Genomic DNA, 13658 nt, shown 5'->3' with positions numbered 1-13658 from the left:
TACTTTATTTTATTTTTTTTGGCGGTACGCGGACCTCTCACTGTTGTGGCCTCTTCCGTTGTGGAGCACAGGCTCCGGACGCTCAGGCTTAGCGGCCATGGCTCACGGGCCCAGGCGCTCCGTGGCATGTGGGATCTTCCCGGACCAGGGCACGAACCTGCATCCCCTGCATCGGCAGGTGGACTCTCAACCACTGCGCCACCAGGGAAGCCCCGAGGATCATTATTAGTGGAGAAAAACAAACTGATCTGGGTTAAAACTTAGGCCCCACTCTTTGAACAATACATTGTCCCAAATAATTATAAAATGGGGACTGTGATGGGTATTATTGTTCAGCAATGTCTGTTCTCTACTTTTGAGCACACAGGAGGATTGGATTTCCCCACCCAGGCGTGGTTATGTGATTAGCTTTGGCTAATGCAACCAGACTGAGGCGTGTCACTTCCTGGTGAAACATTTAGTGGCCAGTGCTTCAATCCTTAGTCCCCTCTGGTCTGTCAGATCCATCGTGGAAGCACCTGTAGCCTGGATTGCTGAGCAAAAATGCATAGATAACAATGCTTCCAGGAGTCCACTTGAAGCCTGAGTAAAGTTGCATGAGTGAGAAGTAAATGTTTTTTCAAGTTGAGAGTTTGCCGTTGTTACTGTGTGTAATCCAGCCTATCTTTATTGATTGTGAAATCAACAATATATATATAATCTATAATAATTACTTCTAGGACTGTTAGAATGAGTAAGTTTGCTCATGTACATAAATAGTGAGTGTCCAGCATATAGTGAGAACAGCTAAGCTTTATGGTATCCATGCTATGAGCCAGGTACAATACTAAGTACTTAAATTTATTTAAGTGTTTGAATTTATTTAATATTTCTAACAACCCTGTGACGTAGGGTACCTTTTATTCTCGTTTAGTGGGTATGGAAATGGAGATACAGAGAGTTTAAGAAACTTGCCTAAACATATAAAACTAGAAAATAGCAGATCTAGGATTTGAACCCAGGCAGTCTGAATTTAGTGTCTGTACTCTATCTAAATATATACTACATTATATTGTTTCTATAATAATTGTCTTAGTTAATTTTAGGTTTTTTTTTTTTTTTTTTTTTTTTCTTTTCTTACCCCTTCTCCACTGAAACCACTAAAAGTAATTTAAAAAATCTGGATCGGGCTTCCCTGGTGGCGCAGTGGTTGAGAGTCCGCCTGCCGATGCAGGGGACACGGGTTCGTGCCCCGGTCCGGGAAGATCCCACATGCCGCAGAGAGGCTGGGCCCGTGAGCCATGGCCGCTGGGCCTGCATGTCCGGAGCCTGTGCTCCGCAGTGGGAGAGGCCACAACAGTGAGAGGCCCGCGTACCGCAAAAAAAAAAAAAAAAAAAAAAAAAATCTGGATCTACATGTCAGAAACATTTGGAAAATATCCCTATTATATCTGGAATAATAGATTGATGTTCTTTGAAAAAATAAACTGTTTTTTTAATATAAAATATTTAAAATGTGTACAACAGTCCCAGAAGTGGTGGGAGAGGGGCTTTATATTAATTGTTACCTACTTTAGAAATGTTTCCTGGACAGTAGAAAACAATATTAAGCCCTTCTCTTAAAAATGCTGTGTTGATTTTCTGGCTTAAGGAAAATCTATAATGACCACATTACTCATTGCTTGTAGTATGCTTTAACGTTATTTTTATGAGAACATGGTAATAAGTAGCCTAATTAATTCATATAATTATGAATATTTGAAAATTTTCCTTTCCTCCAACTTCTCAGTAAAAGAAAATACTAGGACTTGTTGTATGTTTGTAATTATGGAAGTTGTTGATTTTGATTACTTTTTTAATGCATTCAAGTATAGTATTCTTTGCTGTTTTGCTTTCATTGCTTTTCATCTTGATCCTAGTGCAGGTGGACAGGCCTTGATAAATGGCGTATGTTAAGTGCAGAGATGAGTTTTTTTAGGAATCATATTGCATCTGTCTCTCTTGGTTCTAATATGAATATCTTATTTTTGAAATCCAGTACAAGGACCATGAGTTGTGGACTGTCTCACTTACCTGTGTTATACCATAGGTGTTGCAAAACTTTGGGGAACAAATGATCTAAAAATGTTAAATTTTCCTTTGAATGTTTAGGGGGTGAAACACAATAATATTTGGAGAGTCTGTAATAGATTGAGAAGGAAACTCACATGTGATTATTCTCTAGCTCATGACTGAGCTATTCATTCCTTTCTTTAAAACTGAGGCATGCCTCTCAATAATGATAATAATAACAACAGTAATAACACCCATGGCAATACAATAGCCGTCACTAATTATGGGGCACTTGCTCTGGGTCAGATGCTATGCCAAGACTGTACGTATTTTTTGAATCCTTCTGACGCCTTGTGAGATAGGTTTAGTTATAATGCATTTTTATGACTGTGTAAACTAAAGGACAGAGAGATTAAGTGACTTGTAATATAGCGGTAGACTTAATTTTTCACACCCATTGGGTCACATGGTAAAAACCTAATTTTGGTAATGAGTTGTGACTACACTCTTTAACTTCTTCTGTCTGGCTGTCATATGACTGTACCTAGAAAGTACAAAGGAATGAAAACAATGTTAAAATTTTTTTAAAAATTTAATCAGAGATGCAACTTCCTTTCTCCCATTTGTCTCCTAGGTTTCTATGTGTCTTCCACTCTCCTCTCATTTTAGTGGAATGTAAATCTTCACTGTTTTCCCAGAGTCAGCTTGCACATGTCTTCTTGACAAATGGTTCTTTCCTAAAAAGCCCATCACCTTGAATCTTATTTCCCTTTAAGCTAGTTTGGCAAAGAATGCTCAATTCCCATCTCCATTTAGTCACTATACACCCACTATATAAGCTCACACTCCACTGATACTTTTCTCTTACCAGTAATTAAAAAAATCACAACTAGGTGATAGAAGGGCAGGGGTCAGATCTCAGTCACCTTTGTTGTTATCTCTGCAGTGGAATGCACATAACCTTGTATATATCCATCAAACTGATTTTAAAACTTCACCACATAGAGATTAACCTTCTTAATCCATCTTCTAAATCTAGGTTCTTATATAAATTACAGGTAGATATTACCTGAATCATCCATCCCACCAAGACCCAAAATGATCCATGAATCTTCTTTCTACCTAGGCATCAGAGGGTCTGAAATTTTCTTGTCTTCATGAGTTTAAGTTTTACTATGAGGCAGTTGGCTCCTTTTGCTTCTCTTCAACATATTCATCGAGTCCTCAAGCCAAAGACACACATACTGCAAGGAGGGAAATACTTTACTTTTATGGTACAGACCAAGTTCCCATGTGAGTATGGACTGGGAAAGTTGTCTCGGCACATATCAGGTTCCAAGAATTTCAGATTTAAGAGTTGTATCAGTATCATGTTACCAGATTATCATTTTTTAGTCTTTTTTTTTTTTTTTTTTTAGTAAATATCTTAACCAGATAAACCAAATTTTATTTAACAAAGAAAGCCCACTGGTTAAAAGTAATAAAAGACAAATATTATATGATTTCACTTATATGTGGATTCTAAAAACCAAAACAAATAACAAAACAAAACAAAAACTGAGCTCATAGATGCAGAGAACAGACTGGTGGTTGCCAAAGGGGAGGGGGTTGGGGGTAGGTGAAATGAGTGAAGGTGGTCAAAAGGTACAGACCTCCAGTTGCAAGATGAATAAGTCCTGGAATGTAATGGGCAGCGTGGTGACTACAGTTAATAACGCTGAATTGCATACTTGAAAGTTGCTAAGAGAGTAAATTTTAAAAGTCCTCATCATAAGAAAAGAAAAGAAAAAAAATTTGTATACCGTGTACTCAAATATCGAATCATTATGTTATATACTGAAATTAATATAATGTTATATATGGATTATACCTCCATTTAAAAAACAAAACGAAAGAAAGAAAAAAAGTGACAGTTATGAGATAACATAAAAGTATTATTTCTCTAGGATACATTTATGGTATTGCCACAAATGATAAAAATGTTAATATTTACATTGTTGGGAATAAAAGCTGATCTCAATCTGATAAAAGCTTGAATTTTAGAAAAATGCAAAACTGATTTTATTATTATTTTAAAATGTTGAGTTCTGACTGCTCAAGATCTTCGACATATATCTACTCTAAACATCTCATTTCACCTGAATATTTCAAGAACTGTTTGAAATGTAATTTGTTGTTACAGCCTTAGATCTTACAGCCTAAGATCCAACTTAATGAAATTTCCTTTCCTTAGTTTAATTTATAAAAGGATTAATTTTAAAATTAGAAAAAAAAAATTTAACATCTTTATTGGGGTATAATTGCTTTACAATGGTGTGTTAGTTTCTGCTTTATAACAAAGTGAATCAGTTATACATATACATATGTTCCCATATCTCTTCCCTCTTGTGTCTCCCTCCCTCCCACCCTCCCTATCCCACCCCTCCAGGCGGTCACAAAGCACCGAGCCGATATCCCTGTGCCATGCGACTGCTTCCCACTAGCTATCTACCTTACGTTTGTTAGTGTATATATGTCCATGAGAAAAAATTTTTAATTAGGAAGATTTTCATTTTCTTATTAAATATCTAGTTATTTCAAATATTGTATTTGATGGAAATGATAATACTCAAATCAAATCTCTTAAATCCTAAAAGATGATTTTACTCTGTACATGTGTACTTGTATGAGTGTGTGTGCATGCACATATGTGAGTGTGTTTGTGTGTGTTGAAGTGTTACACAATACAAAATATATTATCACAGTAAGAATAGCACCAGTAATACTCCTTACCATAGTTTTTTTAACTTCTCAAGAGAATACATTCTTAAAGAAGAATTTAGGGAAAGTTAAGTAACTAGCTCATGTTCACTTAGAATGCAGGTGGAAGATCTTGATGAAAAACCAAATCTGTTAGACTTTAGAGTGTATCAGCTTCTCATTGTGTCATATTTCCTCTCCAGTTAGTCCTGTTTTATCCTCATACTACTGGTGTTAACAGATTTAAAAGCAAGTCAGATGCCCACACACAGACACACACATACACACACACACACACACGTTTGTTGACCTGTTAAAAGTGGAGTTTTTTGGTTCTAGAACTTATCCATTCCTAACTCAATTGTTCCTTCATTTATTCTCTCATTCTTTCTCTTGTTCACTCATCAAATGTTTGAATGCCTCCTACATGCCAGGCACTATTCCAGGTGCTGAATGAGAGTCCAGGTAGAGTATAACTTTGAGGTATGATTTCATACATCAAAGAAAAAAAGTGTTTTTGCTTGTAATGAGATAGCTTTCATTTTCCTGTTTAATAAAAGGAGAGTAATCATGAGTGATATTTAGTTATTATTTTCTGAAAATATGGGTAATAAAATTTGCTTTTATTTGACAATCTACTCTGAATTACCTTTGACTGTTGAGGTGTGAGTAACTAGAACACTCAGGCTCACATTTTGATGAACAGTGGTCATTTTGTAACCACTGAATCCTTTAATAGATAAAAGAGTCAACCAATTTTAATTTTATCCCTTTGTGCAGCCTCTCATTTTCTGCTAGAGGGGCTAACACACAGGAAGGTGAAGAAAAGACAAGTAACAAAAAAGAGAATAAAGAGACATAATGGGCTTGGTTAGCACCAGCTGGATAGTGAACTCTTGGATAATTGAGCAGGCTGCACTGTGTCCAAGTTTCAAATTATCGAAATGTGAGTGGAAAATGTTTTATCTATGATATGATATGTAGATAGTGGCAGGATAGAGCAAAGATGTAGTTTGTGACCTTGTTCTTAGATTTTTTGATGATAAAACTAGGGAAAAAAGACAAAAAATGTGTCTACTTTTCTTTTTTTATTAGTTTTTATTGGAGTATAGCTGCTTTACAGTGTTGTGTTAATTTCTACTGTACAGCAAAGTGAATCAGCTATACGTATACATATATCCCCTCTTTTTTGAATTTCCTTCCCATTTAGGTCACCACAGAGCACTGAGTAGAGTTCCCTGTGCTGTACAGTAGGTTACTTTTCTTAATGTTTTAACTTACACTCAGTGGTATCTGGTTAGTTAAGTTGGATTTAGTTTCTGTCTATGTGTAAAGTTGTTTTGGTGAGAGTGAAGATGGGAAATTGGAGGGGATATAATCTGGCTTAAGTAAAGGAGCAGCGGTTTTATAATCATAAAGCCTAGGTTTGAGATCTAAGTTTTGAATTACTTTTCATTGACATTTGTTATTCAAAAGTAATTCTGATTGAAATTTAGGTTTATGCTTTTCCCCCACAAAGGTGCAGTATTACTTTAAGTTTTAATTAGATGAACTCAGGAAAGCCAAAATAGGTGGAATATCAATTATAGTTCAATATGTAAATAATTCTTAGTATATATCTTGGTATAGTCGGTATATTTCCCTTCAGTCTTTTATTTTCTTTTTAAATTTTTATTTTGGAATTATTGTAGACTCATAAGAAGTTGCAAAAATAGTAGAAAGAGGTCATTTGTACCCATCACTCAGCTTTCCCCAATGGTAACATCTTACATGTCTATAGTACCTTATCAAAACCAAAACTGACATTTGTACGATAGTTAGTTAGATGGCAAACCTTATTCAGATTCACCACCAGTTTTTGTACACACACATTTTTGTATGTGTATGTGTTGTGCCTTTTAAAAATCTATTATATCTGTCTGTTTGTCAGTCTGTTTGACTCTCTGGGTCTCTATTTTTGTTCTTACAGAAAAATAGAATTATACTGTTCTTATTGTTTGATAACTCATTTTCCCACTTGGAATAAGTTGTGATGTTTCCATTCCTCTATTCTTCTATTTCATGATTTTTAGTGTATGCAGAATATTTAAACATATTGGGTGAATGTAAGATTATTTATTTCACAATCCCTTCCTGTTGATTTTTGGGTGGTTTCTCTTTACTTGCAGAAATACTTGCTTTTCTGGACGCAGCGTTCCAAAGATTTCTCTGTCCTTGTGTCTGACTGTCCATCTGTTTCTCTCTGTTTCTTTCTTTCCTTCCTTCTTGCTGATGAATTCTTAGAAGATTTCTGGGTCAAAGAGAAATTATACACTTTCTGATGTATATTGTCAAAATATTTCTCCAAAAATATTAAGAAATATTGTGAATAAGACTCCACAGTCTTTTTCCTTATGAAACATTTAGAGAATAAATAAAGGTAATAATTTAGTGGACCCTGAACATTGGGCGTTGTAAACTCTTAACATTGTGCGTTGTAAACTCTTAACATTGTATCACATTTGCTTCAGATCGTTTAATTTAAGCAATAAAACAAACAAAATTGATGCTCCCTGTGTATCTCCCTCAATTACATAGTCTTTGTAGAAACAATCTCAGAATAATTTACAAGGCTCAATGGGAAGAAAAAGTTCTTTTTAGACCTTCTAAAATGATTGATTGTATCCTTCCACTTTAATAAGAGCTTGTATAGGCCATCTCTCTGTGGACATGAGCTAAGTGTGCAGAATGAGTTAATGAATGTGGTGTCTGCCTTCTGGGAGCATCAGCTGTAGAGGACAGTTTCATCAGAATATTGCAGCGTATCATTCTGCCTGAGTTATAGCCTTAAAGAGAGAGAAATGGATAGTTAAGATGAAGATGTAATATGAACACAGAAAAAATATGCAGTCCTAAAGTCCTAAGGTTTAGAGCACATTAGTTTCAATCCTTACCTATTTCTCCCCTTTCTTCCCATTCCTCCTTAACCAGAGCAAGATGACACTGTCAACAAATTGGCTTTCTCCTGCCCTGCATGGTGCTGGGGCTGCTCTCTCTTCTTTCTCCCTCTCCCCCTTTCCTTTTTGTTCCTTCTTCATCACGTTGTCATGGCTATCATTAGGATTAAATGCTAAAAGGCATCTTCTCTCCCTTCCAACAAATATCGGTTCACATTGGAGAGTGTACCTCCTCTTCTGCCCCCTCCTGATTCCCTGGATGGTTCTGAGGTTTCAGGGTTACCTGCTTAGGGTCCCCGTGGGCATCCTGGTCTCTGTCTGGTTTTCTAGGAACCTGCTCTGATTTGGAGTTTGGTTCCTTATGAGCTCATCATGACCTGTTTCCGAGTCGGCTGGTTGAGAACCACTGCTCCAAAGAGTGTCCTAAGTAGCTGTCTTGAATAGGGCTGACTGATGAAGTTTACTTTCCTTTCGAATGTACTTTTAAACATATATTTATTGGGGATTATATTTAAATTTTAATAAATTTATGCTTTGAAATTTAAACATGTCTATCTTCACTTTTACATTTGACCTTTAGTTTTAATTGTAATTTTATCTTTTCCTCATTTGAATTGAGCTGAATCCCATTTCCTTTTGCTTCAATTCTTTGTTTTTCCTGCATTTCCTCTAGAATAAAAATAAAACAAGTGTCCTCATCTTCTGCTTTGAATTTAGCTGCCAAGCATGACTCACAACCTGGGGATCTTTAGGATCATTCATTCATGCCTTCTCTCTCTGTTGACAGTGGATCCAGTTCAGATAACAGGTATTGATTTCTTGAAAGCCTTTCTTTTTATTCTTTTTCCTGTTGGCTGCATTTCTCACTGGCAATTCACTCAGTTTTAATCCGAGATGATCTGGCAGAGGTGTAGATGCCTGGGCTGTCCTTTCATGCTGAGATGAGGGCAATCTGTGGCGAAAGCTAGTGGGATGGGGCCAGGTTCTGAGTGTACTCATGTGGAAAGTATCAGTAGGGCTAAAGAACAGATTTCTCTTTGCGTTATGTTTCTCTGTTAAAATATTGTCCTATAGAGAGATGTGCTTTCCAACTACTTTTACAAAAACAATATCCTAGTGGTTCAATTAACATGAGGTTATTATGCTGCCCCAAGTAAGCAGTTACCCAATTTGGAGGGTTTCCCGGAACAGTCAGTTCATACTGCCCAAGGCCAAGTACCTGTAATTTAGATGGGATGTCACAGTGTGAACAAAGCAATATGATGCTCTCTTAAAAATGCTTAAAGCCTTCTCTGTTTGTGTGCAATAGTAGTCTTTTGAGCGCGTCATTGTTTTTGCTGAGCAGTTACCTCATGAGACTCTTTTACTTATTTGTGTTAATGTGTCAGAAGAGTACTACTTCAATTCACATTCATTCACACTTGTAACATATATTTAAAAATAATTATTGAGGGACTTCCCTGGTGGCACAGTGGTTACGAATCCGCTGCCAATGCAGGGGACACAGGTTCGAGCCCTGGTCCAGGAGGATCCCACGTGCCGTGGAGCAACTAAGCCCGCGAGCCACAACTACTGAGCCCGCATGCCACAACTACTGAAGCCCGCGTGCGTAGGGCCCATGCTCTGCAACGAGAAGTCACTGCAATGAGAAACCCATACACCACAACGAAGAGTAGCCCCTGCTCACTGTAACTAGAGAAAGCCCACGTGCAGCAACGAAGACCCAACACAGCCAAAAATAAAATTAATTAATTAAAAAATGTTAAAAAAGATAAAAATAATTATTGAGAATTTGCTGTGTGCCATTAATGAGCTAGCACATGGTCTTTGCCCACAGGAAACAGTGTCTAGTGAGGATATAAGAATTACTCAAATTAGCACACAGACATGGAAAATTGGAAATTCATCATATTTTCCCTGGAGTGGGAAAGCACTGGGTTCCAGTGTGCCATGTGTTAGTTTGATAATTCTGGGAAGTTATTTGACCTCTCTAAGCCTCATTTCTCGTCTGTAAAATAGGAATAACACTGTCTTTCTGAAGGGGTAGTGCGTGGATTAAATGATTTACCAAACTCAGAACCTGGCACATTATTGGTAATTAACAAAATGTTACTCCCTATCTTACTTCAAAATTATGTATTTTTCTTTCTTATTTCAGGTGTCCCTTAAAGAGAACATAAACCTGATACACAGAGATGATGTGACCTCAGTTTTCTTTGATGCACCCTTCTTCCTACTTCTAGCTCCTTTGATTTGTTTCTATACCTCCCCCACATTTTTTTTTAACTTCCTGTTACTTTCTAGGCTAGTCAATAGATCCTCACTGATTCTGTTTCCTCGTTTGCCTCCCAAGAGTGACCTGAAATCCCTTTCTGAAGAGGGCATTCCCCTTTAATGGCCTCCCCTTTCTTAACGAGGTATTCAGGGCTTTTAAGGTAAGGTTTGCACGGCTCTTTCTTGCCTTAGCTCTTGTTATGCTCCCACCCCAAAACACACATCTCTTCTTTCAGTGACACTGATGCACTTGGACTTCCAAAACAGAACCTGAACTTTGCCCTGTTTTTTACTTTCCCATTTGCCAATGCCATTAAAAAACAAACAGTATTTCCATTAGTTTTCAGTCCCTGTTCCCTCAGCTACCTTCATGTTTCACCCTTCTCTTTTAATAAAATTCAGTTGAAAGATTTGTACAAGATAAGAGGAGCTAGAACATTCCCCTTCTCTTTACATGCTAACTTCTTGGCCATGTTGTCTATTCTCCAGGTCCTCCTCTCCCTTACACTCTTGCATCCACTGAAAGGTGGCCTCAGGCCTTGTCACTCTACCCGAATTACTCTCCCAAAGTTCATCAGTGCCTATTTGTTGCTTAATTCTATGGACTGATTTGAAGTCCTTACCTTGCTTGGCCTCTCTGTAGTATTTAACTCTGGGGACCACATCTACCTCTTTGAAATTCCCCACAACTGTGTTGTTCAATATAGTAGTCAGTAAGCCATCTGTGGTTATTTAAATTTAAGTTTAATTTAATTAAAATTAAATAAAATTTAATTTATGTTAGCTAATGATGCTATTGAGTATTTGAAAGGTGGCTAGTGCAATTGAAGAACTAAATTTTAAATTTTATTTACTTTTAATTAGTTTGAATTTAAATTTAGCCAGCCACTTGTGGCTAGTGGCTACCCTGTTGAGCAGTGGAGATATGAAACACTTCCATCATCACAGAAATTTCTGTTGGACAGGGCTTCTCTGGAGCAAGGATTGGCAGAGTTTTTCTTTAAGGTGCAAAATGGTAAATATGTTTGGCTATGCAGGCCAGATAGCTTCCATTGCAACCGCTCTGTTCTGCTGTTGTCAAGCAAAAGCAGCCACAGAGAATATATAAACAACTGAGTGTGGCTGTGTTTCAATAAAACTTTATTTACACAAACAGGTGGTGGTCCAGATTTGGCGTGAGGCTAGGGTTGCTGACCCTTCTAGAGTCCCGGTTTCTTTGATAGATACTTTTTTCATTCTCTTCCTGTTTTTACTCTAAAAATTTTCTTTTCATTCTTCTGTATTTCTCAGATCTCTCCCTCATTTCCATCTTTATCATCACACTTGATTATTGCAAAATATCTCTATCAGTCCTCTCTCCTCTTGTCCTGCTCCTGCTCATTGTATCCATTGCCACAAAAGTGTTCTTTCATAATTCATCTAAGCCAGATGCTCGTTTGTAGATGTATGTAGTGATAGTAATCACCTCATAGCATTACTGAAAGGAGTCAATGAAATGTGTATAAAATTGTGCTCATGGTGGGTGTAGAGTTCTCTCACATTAACTCATCCACACAGAATAGTGGTTGTGACTCAGAGCCTGACAGCCTGACATCCAGTCCCAGCTTGTCACGCTCCAGTGTGGACCTCAGATAGGCCACTTAACTTCTCTATACCTCAGTTTCCTCATCTGTAAAATGAGGGTGATATTAGTATACACACAGAGTTGTTAAGAGAATTAAATGAATTAATTTGTATTAAATGCTCGTAGTATTGTCTTGGTAAGTGCTATGTAGTTGGTTTTTATTTTATTTTCCTAGTTTCACAGATGAGGGAAGAAAGGCCTAGACATGTTAATTTGCCTACAGTCATACAGCTAGTAAACAACATGTCTGGGATTTGAACTCTGGCCTTTTGACTTGAAAGCCCAAGCTGTTAACTATTGATGCATTCCTTACAACATCCAGCTCTCTCCTTACCACATATCTGCAGTTGGAATTAAACTCTTTTTATTGCGCTTTCATCATACTTAGTTTGTACTTCTGTCAGGAAATTTGCCACGTTTTGCTTCTTCTTATAGTTATTGCAAACTAGTCTGCCTTTCAGAGTGGAGAACATGTACCCAGTTATGTTTTTTCCCCTTCCTTCACAGTCTCAGTTCTAATCGACAACAAATTATTTACTGTTAAATTTGTTGAACAGAAAAATGTTTTAAAAGGGTTATTGACAGTTAATACTGGGGGTTATAATCTGCCATAGTCTTCTTATAAAATAATGAATTATCAATTATAAAGATTATATGTTCATCACTATTTTAGTATATAGATTTAGTGTTTTAGTATACAAATAACCAAATGTATTCATCATCTTTGAATTGTTCTCAGTATGTTGGCTTCAGGTTTATTTAACTTTTGAAAAAGAGCTTGGAGTTTGTTTTTGTTTTTTTCTGAAACTGTGATGAAATGAAGACCCACATAGGTCATCAAGGAAGGAAATTATAATCTGATCTGAAGGAAGTAAACTCATATCAGAAGGTAAATTATAAGTTAGACTTTCCAGTTATTTAATAATGAAAATTTGCAGAGTACAGAGCAGCTGAGAGTACAGAGAGGGTTACAACATTGTCACCACTAAATATGGTTGTGCTGGAGGAAGCTTTCAACAGTTATTTTATGCAAGTCAAAATATGACAGTTTGTGAAAGAGTTTCATAGGCTACACTGTTGAAAGTATATTAAATCAATTTTATTCTTGGCAAAGGAGGCAGTGGTGGAATTGAGAGGAACATTTTAGACTTTACCAATTTAACTTTACATTGCTGGGTAATCAAATCCACAGAGTAAATGCTATCAATTTTCCCCTCTGACACGAGGATTATTTATTTTTTTTGAGTGTCAGCGTTTTATTTCCTTTTGTAATGTTTGAAAACTGACAATAAATACATGCTTAAAAAAGAAAATTTAGCCCTCAACAGAGGGGAAGTTGATGGTTATAGGAATTGATGGGAACAGAAGAATCATGTGAAAATTTGCCAGTAGCTTTTTCTGGCATCCAGAGATCAAGACCATGGCGCTTGTCAGGCTCCCTACCTCTTAAAAATCTTTTAGACATCCACCCACATTCACTGACTTAGCCCAATGTGTGGGTCAAGTACACACTCCAGTCTAACTCATTTGATGAAGAAAGCCAAAGTCAAATGCAGGGTAGGCTAGAATCAAATATTAGGAAAGACAGAGAAGACTTAGGTCAGCTAAAGTGAAGAACAGAAGAAATACAACTCAAGGCAGATTTTTTCCAAAGAGCTGAGTCCAAGGTTTTATGCTAGATGTAAGCTAGCAGGGCTTGATGAGAAAAAGGCAAAGGAAAATAGAAAATTATGTTCAGGACATCTAGAACGAATTTCAGAACCTTTCTTTTTTTTCTGAGCCCTTTCTGCATACCCTCAAGCCCCGCCTCTGTGAACTCAGACACTGATGATGATGGCTTGTCTCTGACTCCTTTTCAAGGAATCTAACATTACTGTAGTGACTATAGAATTACACTAGCTGAGATTCCTCCTGTTTCGTTTGTCCTGGAATGCATCCCTTTGCCTTTTAAATTATGAAATATGACAATTTTAAAGCTTGTTTGAATATGTGAAAATTTATGGATCTTAAGACTTTTGTATCAGGATAGATTAAGTTATACTGTAGGAATAAAC

At 36.8% G+C, this 13658-nt stretch overlaps 1 protein-coding gene across 8 annotated transcripts in view; it reads left to right on the top strand.

Annotated features, from left to right (window-relative positions):
• ACSS3 (acyl-CoA synthetase short chain family member 3) overlaps positions 1–13658 on the top strand; it is a 150981-nt gene that overhangs the window by 10154 nt on the left and 127169 nt on the right. The window lies entirely within an intron of this gene.

This window comes from Globicephala melas, chromosome 10 (genome assembly GCF_963455315.2).
Source record: "Globicephala melas chromosome 10, mGloMel1.2, whole genome shotgun sequence".
In the NCBI taxonomy this organism is placed as follows: Eukaryota; Metazoa; Chordata; class Mammalia; order Artiodactyla; family Delphinidae; genus Globicephala; species Globicephala melas.
The sequence above is the reverse complement of the archived record's forward strand: the minus strand, read 5'-3'. Positions and strand labels throughout refer to the sequence as shown.